Here is a 14,538-nt window from a genome sequence, read left to right on the forward strand (position 1 = left end):
GCTGCAGCACAGACTGGCAAATCTGGGGCTGTAAAAAGCGGAATTAGCCATCGGAGTGTGTCCTGGGCTTTAAATGCCAGCAGATGCCGTGCCCGGTGTTCAGCTTCACCCACCAAGAATTTCTCCTGCACCTGCCTCGTCGGTCAGGAGCTGCTGGAGGTACAGGACCAGGAGAGCTGCTGGCTTGCGCTTTGCTGTGCCTGGACCTCTCTCTGCTCTGCGGTCCTTTGCCTATCTAAACAGAAGCTGCCTAACTGAAAATAGTCATCCCTGTTTTAAAATCTGCAAAAAACCCCCAACCCCAAAAGGGTGGGAAAACGCTACAAGCACAACTACACAACGGATGGCTGTGTCTTGAAAACGAGCATCTCCTCCATAGGAGAGGTTTCCTCCTACAACTTGCACTTAATTACTAGTAAGTAGTGGAAACTAGGTGCGTGCAAAGGGTACTGAAATCCAGAAAAACCCCTCCTGAGGCCCCAACCAGCTGCCTGCACTGCAGCGTGGGTCAGGCAGTGTTTGGGCTCTGGCAGCTCGGGGGGGCAGGACGCTGCCCCCCCCGCCCCCGTGCTGGCTGCCCCCGTGTCCCTGGATCGTGCGTGCCAAGGGCTGCAGTGCATCCTTTCGTTCCTGCAGATTGACTCAGATATCTTGAGGTGTTTACTCAACAAGTGTGTTTCTATGGAAAATCAGTCCAGGACTGACAGCAGGTTGCCACCCCAGGTGCCTTTCCACGGCTCTGTCTGCAGCAGAGCACTTCTGAAGGTATTTCTCCTAAGTTTCTTCCTCTCACAACTCTGTTGTGGTCAGCAGCAGAACTGGGAAAATCATTCAAAGCAGAGCAAGAAAGGGAGGATCAGACAGTACTGGTATCTGATGGAGCTCATTTTTTCCCATTTGTGGTCTTTCCTTCTCTTTCCTTTGCTCAATTGGATTCTAACCTTCTCACAACAGTTGTTGAATATCACTGTAAACTTAATTTATTCCTTTGTGAAGTTAAAGTAAATATGACTGAAAGAAAAATACATGCTGTACTTGCTGTAAGACTAATGACATGTCCCCCAATTATCTTCAGCAGTGATATAGCTATAATCAAATTTAGCGAGAAGCTGTGTTGCTCAGTGCAGTTGACAAGGATGCAGTGAATGAGAATTTATGCCTGCCTTTTGCATTAATTTAGCAACAGTCCGCTGGTTCTGGCAGTGATGTACTTACCTGGCCTTGGCATGAGGCTCGTTATCACACCAGAAGCAGTGTCAGGCATCGCCAGAGCCCGCTCTGCTCCTCACCTTGGAAGCGCCCAATTGCTAATCCTTTGTCCCCAGTGCTGCTCCTCCCAGCTTGGTCCTGTAAATCCCTAAAAGTGGGTGGGAAGTGGGTCAAAGCTTCCAGGCACCTTCTCCTTGTCTTGCTCTGCTGAGCCATCGCGTTGTACCTGGGTGAGATGCCCGTTCCCGACAGCTCCTTGGAAGCAGAGAAGTTCTTTTGTCGGGCTTCAAAGCAAGTAAAGCACCTGAGGTTTTTTTATTTTTTAACTTTAACACAAATGGGTGTCTATGCAGGGGACTCATTTCAGGTGTCAGTTTTCTCAAAAAAAAATCTCACCACCTTCCTGTTGTCCTGGCTTCAGCAGGACCCAGACTGATGGGACACACCGCAGCAGGGATGTGTTATTCAGGAACAGTGAAGGTATTTCAGTATCGCTAGTAGCTCATGTGATGCTTTTGGGTTTTCACAGTCAATCTAATAGCAGTGTTCAAAATAATTGCTATAGAGGAAAAATGTGCCTTATCGCAAAGAGCAATGCTTTGACAATGAAAGCATTTCAGAGCATATTTTTAGGACAGAAAAAAAAAATCAATCTAAATCTTATGCTTTTTTTCATCATATGCCTTGAGCAGTGAAAAGAGGGGAAAAGGATCAGCATTTTTGCGGTGCTTCACCACCACCAGCCAGTCTTTAGCAGGGAAATAAACTCAGCAGACAGCCGGATTCAATGGATCCAACTAGCACATGCACTTGCAGGAGAGGGAGAGTAAAACCTTTCATCCAGACAGTGAAACAATGAACAAATGCCCTTTTGGATGATGAAGAGAACTAACAGAACAAAACCGCCAGCAAATTCCTTTTGTTATCGACTGTTTTACATTTTGCAGTTATTGCAGTGCCAGGTAACCTAGAAGCATTAATAAAATGAAGCAGTTCCTGCACCGAAAAATAGCTGCGGGCATCTGCAGCCCATTCCTGCTGGCCATGGGGCGAGGGGGAGGTTTGCAGAGCAGTAACCGTACCTGGGTAAAATGGGAAACATGAAAGTGCAGCAACAGCCTCGTGTTTCAGCCACAATTATATTCATTACCAGCAGAAAGGTGGTGGTGGCTCTTTACTTAATGACCTCCCTACCCCTTCTGCCCCTCCTTAGCTCAAAAGAGGGATTATCGATACTCAAAAAAGTTTAGTAGCGATGCCCTGATGCTGTGCTCGGAGGTCTGTGTGCTCCTCGAGCGCTGCAGGAGGGCAGGCGGCAGCAGATGCACCGCGCAGGCGCCGGGATGCAGCAGGGCAGAGTTTTGCCTCTCCTTGGTGCCCGTTTGGGAAAGTCAAACATTTGTGTATAACTTAAGAGGAAAGCCATTCTGCTAGTGTGAGCTATTTGGTAATAAAACGTGGAAAGGCACTGCAGCCAATAAAAGTAAATTAATAACTAGAGACAACAAACCCCTGCTTCGCTGACTGGCATAAAGCAATCCTTTGCTGAAGGCAGGAAAATGCGACAGTTTATGAGGAGACAGGTCAAGCCCGAGAGGAACGGGCCACAGAATTTTGTGGGATATTTGTGACCAAGATCTTTTTTTCCCAAACCCGTGTGGTTTATTTCCTCTGTGCCGCAAGCAGAGTTGTAAAGCAGCATCCTGCTGAGACAGGGCACGCCAGCATTAGGAAAAGGGGTTTTGGAGGCTGTCGATCCAGGCTTTGGACCTCAGCTTTGCAGCCTGGGGTGCTCCTACTTCTCCCCCTGAGCGCCGATGTCTCACAAAGCCCAACACGCCACCCTGAGATGCCGATCTGAGACAGCTTGGGCAACGCGGACCGTGCACGCGGTCCTGCTGCCCGCAGCGTGGTGCCTGCGCTCGGTGCTGGGGTCTGTGCCAGAAGCTGCCCTTGGCTCCAGCTAAATCCCCGGCACATGTCGAGCAGCAGCACCGCGGGGCAGAGGGAGAGCTGCCACGAACACAGCCAAAGCCCGTCACCGAGAGGGAGCACCCTCGGGTGGTCGGGTGCCTGCCGCCGGCTCGGGTCTGGCTCGTACCTGCCCTTTCGGTTGTGCTGCTCATGCAGCGCAAATTAGGAGGCTTAATTATTTCAATAGAGGTTAACTACATTAGTCACTACAGCAAATCTCCAGTTCATGCCATGCTTTCCACTTCATTTAATTCATTACCCCCTGTGAAAGTCAGTAGATTTCTGCGTAGAATTGCTCATTTGTATCACATATGTCCATTTCGACAGCAGTCCTCCACATCTACCCCTTCTCTTTTGTTTTTGTTCCTCTAAGTGTTCATGGCTGGCAGTGACAAAGCGGTTTGATGGGAGCAGGTCGGAGCAGCCTGGGACGTCCTCTGCTCCAAATGAAGGCAGCGGGCAAAACAGTGCTGTACCCAGCTTGCCAGCAGACCCTTGTCCTGGGAGGGGTGGGCTGTGGCCCCCAGACACTGGATGTACCCTGTGCTGTAGCTGAGCAGACAGTGATTTTGGATTTTGTATATCATCCCCCTCCCTCGTTGCATCCTTGCTCAAAACCTGGTCTTACAGATGCGTGTCCCCTCCCTGCGAAGTGGGGTGGCCGTACCACGCAGGTCTTCGTCCATGAGCCTGCTCTCTCCTCACTCCCCCGTGTACAAGACGACAGTCCATCATGGGAAAAATTAGCTGGTTGTGCACCCCTTGCAATGATTCTTAAAGAGCAGTTCCTCACAGTTTAATGTATTTCTGTAATAGTAATAAATGGTGGTGCTAAAGCTCTTGGATGTTATTTAATTAGTTTTACTGTGCCTTCCATACTCGGCAGAGGTATATCTTAATAGCTGAAGGATTAATACAAAGGCGTGCTTTAAATAGAAATTCAAACTTAAAATAATACAGAACAACAAAAATCTGAAAATAAACACAGACTTTAAAAATTGCCCAGATGAAATTGCAGTGCAACAGGCACGCAGTACTCCTGTTAAAAGTAAGCCGATGAATTGTTCTTGTGGGCCAGAAGCCTCAACTCTGACCTGGCTAATGCTGGATTACACATTCAATTCTCTGGAGGCACACTGACATTGGGAAGGGCATTTGCCAAGCTGCACCAAGGGCTCAAAATGACTGTGCAATGCTTATCCCTGAATTATTGTTAAATTGGTGCATACTATCATTTGTTCAAGCACATTTATCATACTCTGTGCTGAGCACGGAGTTTAATATTTGACTACTCTCAAAGTGCTCATAGCAAACCTATTTTGGATGTATGAAAAAGGAGAAGTGAAAAAGGGCACTGGAAAAGGCATGTTTGCCTTTAGAAGGATTGCCAAAGCCCAGGGAACAGAAGCTCTCTGTGTTCTAGCCTGGCTCTGTTTCTTCTCTTTCTTTTTTGTTTTTAACCTTAGTTCATTCCTTTATCGTTGCACCCGGGGAGGGGGGTTCGTCGTTCCTGTGTCTCCTAATCCTCCAGCACCCCTGCAATACAGCGTGTTGATGGCAGTCCTGTGAAACACGGCCACTCACAGATTTCCTCGCAAGAGCGGCTGTATGGTTCTTCAGGCAGTGCTCCCCGCAATGCTGCAAACGCCAGGCAACTTAAATCCTCAGTACAGCAGTCGGTCCTGCCAAGGGGTGCAGAATAATTTGGCTGGAGCAGCCACTTTCTGCTGGGTGACCTGTGCGTGTCCATGTGGTCAGCACTCCAGCAGGATCTGTAAAAGCTCTTTTTGGCTCTCCATTTTGTACGGGAAAGGGAAATAAGCCCAGAGCTGGGATGAGACCCCCATCAGCATCCTCCTTCAAATCATGGTGACTCCCACTCCCCCGAAGGGAGGTTGAGAGTCTGGGACCCCAGGAGCACCCAGCGCAGGAAGGGCAGCAGCAGCATCCCCCATAGTACATGAATTGAAGCTGCATTTTACCTCCCTTCTCTAACAGGACTGTTAACAGACCGTAACACTGAAATTCAGCCCGGTTCATTAGTGCTACATTCCGTCCTTCAGCATTGATCTACCTTATTTGTTTGTCTCTTCAATTGTTAGCACGGGTGATTGTTTACATAATTATGCAAAACGATCTCTGTTCTTTCGAGAAGCCCTAAGAGTAAAATGCAATTGCCTGCACTACCAGCATGGTCAGACCCACGTTATCTAGGGCTGCCTCTGCTTCCCTGCCAGAGGAAGCCAACAGCCTGGACGCTAGAGCGGTGGGTGGGTGAGATTCCTCACAAATTCCAGCTCTGAAGGACTATGAACACTGCCTGGCCTGAGCTGGGATAACGTACCGAGTGGGCAGGAAAGCTGCCCACGTAGGGCTTTATACCCACTTTTTCTCAGGTACATGTGTGAGTTATAATCAGGTGGGGGAATGAACCAGCAGGCTCCTGAGGAGGTTTTGGAGACAGTAATTATCCCCTCTGAGCCCCAGTGGCTTCTCTCTATTTCAGTCTGATGCCGCTGAATGGTTGGAAAAGATGGTAAATTAATGTTGTCATTGCTAATTATTGATGGGGGGAGGTTTATGCAGTAATGTAGCCCAAGTGTCCAAATCATGTCTGCTAACATGTGCAAGGGGGAAGTGAGACATTTTCCACCTGTCAGCTATTTTGCAGCTTGGTGGGATATTTCCTATTTTTAACTGCAGCTGCAGTTAAAGGGATAAACTTGTAAAGTCAAACATAAGGTAACAACCAAAGGAAGTAATTTTTTAGATGTAGATCTGTCTGACTTTGATTTAGTACATGGTGAAGGTTTTCTTTAGCATAATGATACTTCTTAGGGTGCATGATAAAAAACCTGCAGTAATGGACAGACACTGTTCTCAGTTATCAGTCTCATCATTAGCATTTTGCTATCATTAACCTTCACAGGATAAATCACCTGCTTATGAAAAAGGTATTTCTTTGTTGAGCATTAGCGGGTCCAGTTCTGGATAGGGATGTGGAAGTCGGTCTACAGAGTTTTGCGAACATGAACTACATGTGGTTCTGAGATCGGAGGTCAGGCCAGTGTAAATCAGGGAACTTATTCCAGATTTGTGTTTGAATTGAGGCTTAGGGATTTAAAGATATTCATGGGTGTTCACTTTGGCTGGGAAACAATCAACCTTGTCATCTACAGGTGGAGGGACTGACCCACTCCAGGGGTCTGTCCCACAGGCGCTGCGATCAGAGGCTCCCATCGCCTGCCACGAGGGTAGGAAGCGGCTCTTGCTCTTTGCAGGTAAGGACCTGACCTCTGTCCTCTCCTCTCCTTTCTTACATTTTAGCACTTTTCCTCTGGCCAGGGTTTTAGAGGTGCTGCTTGTGCATTTGTTGTCCGTGCACGCATCCCCTGCTGCGGCTGGTGTCCTGCTTGATGTGCTGCGGGAACAGGAGCCCATCCGGGGTGTTCGCCGGGATGCCAGCCTTGGCTGGGAGTGCTGGAGGGGCACACGAAACACTTCAGCTGCCAGAAAATCAGTTACGCATTTATTTGGGAATCAGTAGTACACAAAGCACTTTAATAACCATATTCATCTAAAGGCTACATCAGTAGAAATAGTACTGCCTGTTCCCTGTTGAATGCCAGTTAGTGGGGAATGCTGTTATTAACATTTAGCAGGAGCTGCAGGTCACCTTGATATAATCGAGCTAACACACATTTTAATGGCTGTTTAATTAGATTTACCATAGGGAAGATGCCACGTAAGAAGGCTGCATTTCTGCTTTCAGCGCTTGAGATGGTGGCTGGATTAAATAAAAATGCAGATAAAGGACTGCAAGTAATAGACAAAAGTGAGCGCTTTTTTTTCCCCTATTCAATATAATTTTTCAGTCTGGTTTAAGTGGATGTGTCTCTTGTTGCCACGCGCAAGCGTGACCCCTCCTCGCAGGGCCGGGTAGCTGCTCACACACACCCACGGGACGATGCTGTTTTCTGACTGCAAAAAAATCTGGGGTACTCCTCAATGGGCGATTTGCTTTTAGGTGACCCCATCTTTTAGCATCTTGCTGTGAGGCTCTTACTAAATCACTCGTCGGGAGCCTGCCCCTGTGCTGTAAACGGGATTGAAGCAGAAGGGAAGGAATCCATCTGGTTTCCAGCGGCAATTTCCAAAAGTTATGGCAAACTGGTGCCTGCATTAGAGAGCAAATAGCTCATGTCCATCTCCCATCAATTTTGATACTTTCATGAGGCTATGGGAGACTCCGAGGAGCATTTTGTAAAACTGCCAGTTGCTCCTTCATAGAAAATAAAACATTGAAACATATTGCTTTAAAAGATATGACAGTTCTCCCAATGGATTTATTAAGCAGACCCCTAGAGTAAAGAGTTATAAAATCTGATCAAGTCAGCAGTTCCAGCTGTGTAATTGATATCCTTTATTTCCTATTGACTGCTGTGCAGGACTTCATTTTCTGTAGCATCAACAAATTCCTCTTCTGCGTACTACAGAACTATGAGGGGGTTCAGCAGAAAACAAAGCTGATCAGCAAACGCAGAGCACAAATCCCTGGAGAGTGCCAAGGCGCTTTTCCTCAATTGCTTCCCGTAAATACATACCTTTATCCTAATCTACACTGTTTCTCGAATAATTCCATTTGCATAGGGCAGTTTTACCAATACGCTGTGGCTTTGCTGAAGGACAGAGTCTGGGCGACAGTCTTGTTTCCCAGATGAAACAATTTCTCCTCATCTGCTTTATTTTATGGCAATTTTATATGTTTTCCTGAAGTAGGATTATTATAGTAACCATTTTACCGAAACAAAATAGACAGAAAAAAGCTGTCCCCGCAAAATACAACACATCGGTTTGTTTTTGTACCAGTTCTCCAGGCAGAAATCCAGCCGCTCACCAGGAAACCGGAGCAGGACGGCTGCTGCGTCTCGGGTCCAGCCCAGCGGAGCCCTGGCACTAACCCTGCGCAGGGCTGGGTTTATCTTATGTCAGAGCAACCCCAGCTTGTTACAGGGCTGCAGTGTAGCTCCGTGTCCGTCTGTCCCGAGCATTTGTCTGTCACCTGGCAGGACTAGAACGGCAGGTCGCTTCTCAACGCTCTCACAGGTGATTTAGGAATTTGATTTATTTTTGGTGGATGTTAGAGCAATGGAGAATAACTGAGAGACCGATAGTAACTGTCCTAACGTTGTCAAATATTTGTAATAAGTAGCTGCATATTCCAGGTCTAAAAGCATATTTGTCTTCCCTCCTCTGCCGAGCAGGTGTTTGTTGCTGGTAATCGCTCACCTTGTGGGAGAGAGCGAGATAAAATAGTACGGGAAAGAAAGAAACAGCATTGGCTGTGTGGTCTGGAGTCATTAAGACACAGAGGCCAGGGCATGCTGCTGGAAATCAAAGCTTTCCGGAGGGCTCAGGCCCCGGGGGGGGTCCTGGGGGTGTTGGGTGTCCCGGGGGGGCTGACACCCGCTCCCGGGTTGTTCCCTGAGGGCAGGACTTCTCCTGCCCCGGGGAGGCTAAACGCAAGGAGAGGTTTGCAATCTATAGTCAAAGTCCTGTATTAAACCCCAGACTGTTCTGGTATGGGGGGTTTGGGGCCATTTGTCGCTCAATCGATTCACGTCCAGTGGCGGCATCACGAAGCGTAGGTCCCTTTGAATTGCAGAGTGCCCGTTCGTCCTGTTCCTCGGTAAGAAGGAGATTTGCAGCACCAGACAGAAATCCCGTCGGTGGAGAGCGGGGAGGTTTGTGCCGCACCGCGTGGTTCAGAGACCCCAACGCGGTTCTCCTCCGTGCAGCGCTGCCCCGCTTTCGGCCAGGCTGGCAGCGCGTCCGTGCCACCCTTTGCCTCCCTTCTCCCCTTCGCGGGACAGTGTTACGCAAACCGGTCATTTGTTCCTCTTATTATTTAAAGCTTTTCTATGCTGTCGACCTCCTGCCCCTTCCTCCTGCAAATCATTTGCTTTTCCAGATGCTTCAGTATTAACTTGTACGATTTTATTTCTTCTTCTTTTTTTTTTTTTTTCCTCCTTATCTCACCTCAAGAAGGAGAGGGATTACCTCATTCCCACTGCCTCAGGAATAAATCCTCATTATGGATTTGTACCTGGGGAGGAAGAAACTGATTTCCACTCCCAGCCAGTTCTGAACAGATATTTGAAGGTAATTGTTCAGTCCAGGGACATTTCACTTGTCTAATAACCATAAAGAGTGCTTTTATTAGCACTGTGTTTGAGGTTGGGACTATTTAGAAGATATTTATGGGGAAGATATTATTGCAGAAAACTAGAACGTGGACATCAGATTTATGTTTTTTGTTTCGAGGTGGAGCAAAGGGGAAGGGCCCAACACCCGTTAAATGTTTGAGTGCTGGTGTGGGGCTCAACCCCGGTTCGGGCGAAGCACGGGGTGGGGGGGCTGCCCTGCGCTGCTGTCGTGATGCTGCCGTGCCCTCGGCGAGATGTGCTGGGGCTCGGCCGTGCGGCTCCCGCAACGGGAGCTGGAGGAACCCCGGAGGTGGAGTTCGCTGTTCGGGAGCAGGAGACGGCACGGGACAGGGGTCCCTGTTCACGTTCACACGGACAGGCTAATAGGCACTAAAAAGGCTGGAGGGGGGAAATTCCAGTTTTCTGTTACCTGTCCTTTGGGATGCAGGCTCAAATCGGGATCAGAAGCAACTGCTTGTTCTGCAGCGCGCCTAGTGCAACAGTGCTCTCGTACTGTCAGGACGGTTTGATCCCTTGTACGAAACCCTTTTGCATATCCTCCCCCTCCTGGCACACGCACGTTTTCAGGATTGCCTCAGATTTGTCAAAAGTCATCTCCTGAGATGGCTAAAACCCGGCAGGGATGAGTAGCTGTTATCTCATGCTGTAGTTGTGAGAAGTCTGATGTGCACTAGCAGACATTAATAGCATTTTTATTCAGGGTCCAGAAGGTACCTACGTCTAGGTTCTGTCTCCCTAAACACGCTGGAAGACATAAGGCTGAAATGATAGTGTGATGAGGCCCTTTTTTTCTTGGCTAATTGCTGCAGGATGAAATAAGGGCCAGAATAAAATGTGGTCATCTGCTAAATGGCTGCTGCGCCTGACTGTCAGGCTGTTTACTGCAGCCGACAATATATTGACTGTCGCGGCTTTTGAATGCTCCAGCTTGGGTGAAAATCATGCCGTGACTTCTCTGGGCTTTAATAGACCTGCTTCAAAGCCTTTCTCACACAGCCAGCACTGACTGACTACATGAAAAGAAGCAAAGAACAACCAGTGAGAACTTTCTAGAGCAATGACTTGGTCCAGTTTTGCAAATTTACCCTGAGGTACGTCCAGGTGTTTTCACTTCTGCAGATGAGCAGAGGTGCTCCACAGAGGTCAACATTACTGAGGGAGGCTCTGGGACACTGGGACTCATGATCCTGAGCCTTTTTATTTGTGTGTGTGCCACGTACTGCTCTGCTGCCAACTTTGGAGGTAGCAAGGATCCCTCACCCACCCGTTTAGTATCCAGCTGCTGGTAAAATTTTTATGAAAGGCCCTTAATTATTCATGAAGAATGACATCTCCGTTACACAACTTATCTCATGGGTGGAGTACAATCATTTAGTACTTGATGCTCCAGGGTAATGGGTTCTTCTAACACTGTGACCTTTCTTCCCAACCTCTGATCTCACCCGTAGAAGAAGACGGGAGGATTTGTTCGTACAGGTAGTAACACAGACAAGTCCAAAGCCGTCCGGCTGAGCGGGTGCTCCAGGTTCAAACCCGAGTAACCCAGAGATACCCTAGGCTCCCTCAGGAGACAGCATTTGGGGTGGATGCCGGGCAGCTCTGACACCCCATCTCACTTCCCAAAGGGCTGCTGACCACCAGCCGTCCCGAGGGCTGCGCTTTCCTCCTCTGTCCACCCCAGCCAGGATTTAATGCTCCTCCCTGCCCATCCCTCTGTGCTCGGAGCCGTCCGACTCGCAGCAGCTCTCTAACACAGCCTGGCTGCGTTTAGGATCCTCGCTGTTAATGCTGGGGGTGGGTTACATGGGTCTCCTGTGATCCTGGTGAAATTGGGAAAATGTAAATCAGACTAAAGTGCCAAAAAAACGAACGCGGCAGAGGAGCCTGGGCAGTGCTGGAAGTCCACAGCAGCCTGTTGAGCCAAGGTGCTTGAGCCACCGAAAACCCCTTTCCATATCTGTAACCCCCGGGGACTTGGGAGCCGGGATTGAGAAGAGTACCGTGTTCTTGCGCGGTAATTAGCTGCTCTGTCCCACGTGGATTGATTTCAGGAGCTCGCGTCTTGTGCAGCCAGTCTTGTTGAACATTTTCTGTTGCTGCCTGATACTGCTCCTCGTACGGGCCCTGAGCAGGGAGGGAAATTAAATGAATGTTGCAGCTGTCAGTGAGGTATGCATTTCTGCTGCTCTCACAGGTGGATCTCCAGACACTGCACGTGCCCCGGGGCTGATCGTTAAAGGTGAACATTGCCCACTGCTGAACCAGGGTGAGGGAACTGGAGCTATGGGAAGACCCGAGAAGAGCATTCCCCGCTCGGTGTCTTCACTCCTCGACTCCGTCCACGCCACGCGTGTCTGGGGCGCGCAGCTGACGCGGGGCTCGGCCGTCCTTTGCCGGTGTTCGCTCTGAGAAAGCCCAGGACCCTCGTCAGTGCACTCCAGCTGTTTCTGTAAGGGACAGGCCCCGGGGCGCGAGCAGGCAGAGCAGCTCAGTCCTGCGGCTGCGCCAGCCGATGGACCGGGCTGCCGGGGTCTTCCAGTGGGACCAGCGCGGGGACGTGACTGTCGCACCCCTCAGAGCCCTAACTCTGAGGCTAATGTAAAGAGATGCTCCCCTCGCCCTAGGTTTTTGGCAGGCTTTAGGAAATGCCAGCGCAGCAAATGCTTTCTTCCATCAGATCTCATCGCTGGCAGGCAGATGAAGGCAGTCTTTGCTCAGACTTAATTTCCAGCGCAGCACGTACGGTCCATGGAGATGCATCTGCAGGAAAGAAGCAGCCCAGACATCAGTTGCACTTCAGCCCCGATCCACAGCCTCCCGTAAGTCCATGGGCCGTCTGACGGCGGACAGGAAAGGTACCGAAGAGCAGCAGTTATCTTCAGTATGTTTAATTCCCTGGACTTTTTTTAGAGGTCCAGAAATGGAAATAGAATAGAAAAGCACTGCCCCGCAGCACTGCAGCTCTGACGCAGTCCACGTACTGCGGCGACAGCACTGTGGATACGTCCTCGGGCTCTCTAAAGCCTGTGCAATCACCTCTGGACCTAAACAGTCGTGACTTTGTGTTGTCCAAAGTCTATATAACTTTGTCATTTTCTACTAGCCCGTGCATAAGAAAAGCAAGCACTAGAAAGCTGTAAAGCTGGATGTTTTAAAGGTAAACTGAATCCCAATCATGGTTTCCCTCCCATGGAACAGTTTTAGATATAAAGAAGATGATAGATTAAATTATGTTTGACTGACAGATTTAAATTGGGACTTCTTTCCGCAGCCTCCACATCCATGCTCTAAATAGGAGGCTTGGGATTAGGGCCATTAAATTACTTAGTTTATTGGAAAAATAAAATATCAGGAACAGATGAAGATGAAAAGAGAGAGAAACGCAAACTGAAAGAGTGTTAAAAAATGATTAAGGTAAGGTAGCAAAGGAAATAGAATAGCACTAAAACTAGATGACATGTAAGAAATTCTCTGAAAGTGGCAGCACTGAGGAGTCACTTAGGCTGTTAAAATCCAGAGCGGTGAAGTTAAAGACAGATGAGCTTGATATTGCCAAGAGCCTGAAATGGTTTTCCAGCCACCAGTGGTGCTGAAGGTCATGCCCTGGGGCAAGGTGCAATTAAAACAGAAAAGAAACAAACTGTTTTGGGGTATTAGGAATGTCACAAGTTGCGTAGCTTTTGCAATTACTCAGTGCAAAGAAACACCTTGCAAGGCAGCTCCAGGAAAAGCAGCCCCCCTTGGCTGGGTGGCGAACACCCGCACGGCTTGCCTTTCTTCAGTCTATGGGCAGACTTGTTTCACTGCTGATGAACACGCCTTCAGGAAGAAACTAAAAAAGTGTTTTGAAAATTATCTTAATGCCAGGATAATTATGCTAGAAGGACGCTGCAGGACTAGGTCCCCTCCACTTTGCTTCTTGATGACCCTTTTGTGCTTTTCTCTGTGGGATGCTCTGGGCATCATCACTCTTCTGGAGGGAGTCTCTGTCCCAGGGCTGCACTGCAGCACGGCTTGCTGGAGCATCGCACGCTGCTTCGTACGCCCACGCTCCCTGGTACCCAGGCTGGACCAGCTCTCTGCCAGTGGGAATGGGAAAGGGATGGAGGAAATTAAATGCAGGCCGTGGATGGATGGTGTTGAACCTCCGGCTGTCCTCACTGCAGTCTGAAGGCAGTAATTGCTCCTCCTTTCCAGGTCCATGCACCAATCCCAGGGAACATGCCCACAACAACTGGAGTTTGCAAGATTGTTGTTACTGGCCCTGGTCCTGCCTCCCTGCTTAGCAGTTCCCGCACGCCTCCCCCAGATCCAAGCAGAGGTAGGTTTCTGTCTGCTTGCTTTGAATAACTTTTAACTTGTCTGAGTCTTTGCATCTGTATTGCCTCCCTCACTCTTTCCAGTAATTACATACAAGGCCATGGAAAGGGATCAAATTCTGCCGTCTCCTTTGAATCCTGGAAACTGCCTCTTATGGTACCCTTGAGTCTCTTTAAAGGAAACAAATTAAAATGCTGCAGCCCAGATGATTGCAGGTAAAGCCGTACCCCGGAGGACCTTGCATTTTCCAGATAGCCCTCTATATGGCTAGTGAAACATTTCAAGGAGATTGATTTCATATCGGGTCTGGGGAAATTCCGCAGCTCCAAAGATAATCTATCACCGCCTGCCCAGAAAGGAGTGATAAATTCTTTGTCTTCTTCTCAAGCATCCATCGTGACTGCAGGAGGAACAGCAGTGCAAACTGTTTTCCTTGCACGTGAAAAAAAGCTAGACTTAGGTCAAAGGGAGCCGCTTTCAGACTCTCCTTCCCCTCCTGTCATGATTCATTTGAGTCAGGCCGCTCCCCCAGCAGCTCTTTCCCATTGTGCACTTACAGCTGCGATGTTTGGCAGAAATTATTGCCTGCTTTCTTTTCAGCCTTTGCTTTAGATTCGTTATTATGATGGGTTATTAATTCTCTGGAATAGCAGCGTGCGTCCACTCGAGCGATATTTGTATGTCCTTGCCGACATATGCAGCTTGACTAGATGAACGTCACCGTCCTCATAAGCAAAATATCTTCGGGTAACCCCAAGGCTTGTGCACCGTCGCAGGGCGATGCTTCCCAGGGGAGATGTCCTCCTCG

The 14,538-nt window shown here is 48.8% G+C and overlaps 1 long non-coding RNA gene across 1 annotated transcript; it reads left to right on the forward strand.

Annotated features, from left to right (window-relative positions):
* Positions 1-8,928: 8,928 nt before the first annotated feature.
* LOC115349884 lies at positions 8,929-13,725 on the forward strand. Its single transcript, XR_003926265.1, has 4 exons — positions 8,929-9,345; positions 11,605-11,859; positions 12,088-12,229; positions 13,608-13,725. It is a non-coding gene; the product is annotated as an uncharacterized LOC115349884 (long non-coding RNA).
* Positions 13,726-14,538: the final 813 nt, after the last annotated feature.

The sequence above is a fragment of the Aquila chrysaetos genome, chromosome 13 (assembly GCF_900496995.4).
Source record: "Aquila chrysaetos chrysaetos chromosome 13, bAquChr1.4, whole genome shotgun sequence".
Taxonomy (NCBI): Eukaryota; Metazoa; Chordata; class Aves; order Accipitriformes; family Accipitridae; genus Aquila; species Aquila chrysaetos.